We start from the raw sequence: 607 nt of genomic DNA on the forward strand, positions 1-607 counted from the left end.
GTGACTTTAAAGGGGTCATATGATGCGATTTCAGTTTTTCCTTTCTCTTTGGAGTGTTACAAGCTCTTGGTGCATAAAGAAGATCTGTAAAGTTGCAAAGACTAAAGTCTCAGATCCAAAGAGATATTCTTGATAAAGGTTAAGAGTCGACCACACCTACCTAAAACGGCTCGTTCTAACACTCCCCCAAATGTCTACGTCACGATGTGGGAAGATTTGCATAATGCCGCCCAAATGTTCATGCAAAGAAAGAAGGCATAACTATTATGTTCAGACACGACTGGAACTTCAAATGGGACTGGCTTCTATGGTCAGCAATGAAAGGTTAGATTTATGTGAATTTTTTAAAATAAAAGATCAAAATGATTAACAATGCAGATTTATTTTCACAGCCTTCTTTGATCATATTTAACAAGGGTGCCAATAATTCATGATCACGACTGTATGTAAGCCTCGTTCCCTGAAAGAGGGAACGGAGACGTCACGTTGTGACCGACGAATTGGGATGTCGCTTCGAGAGACCAATCTACTTCGACTGTAAACTAAACGAGCCAATGGACATTGGCATGCGATGATTGCATCCAGCTGCCGCTGATCACAGTGTAAG

Source organism: Sinocyclocheilus rhinocerous, unplaced genomic scaffold, assembly GCF_001515625.1.
Source record: "Sinocyclocheilus rhinocerous isolate Xijiao unplaced genomic scaffold, SAMN03320098_v1.1 scaffold3738, whole genome shotgun sequence".
NCBI classification, from domain to species: domain Eukaryota; kingdom Metazoa; phylum Chordata; class Actinopteri; order Cypriniformes; family Cyprinidae; genus Sinocyclocheilus; species Sinocyclocheilus rhinocerous.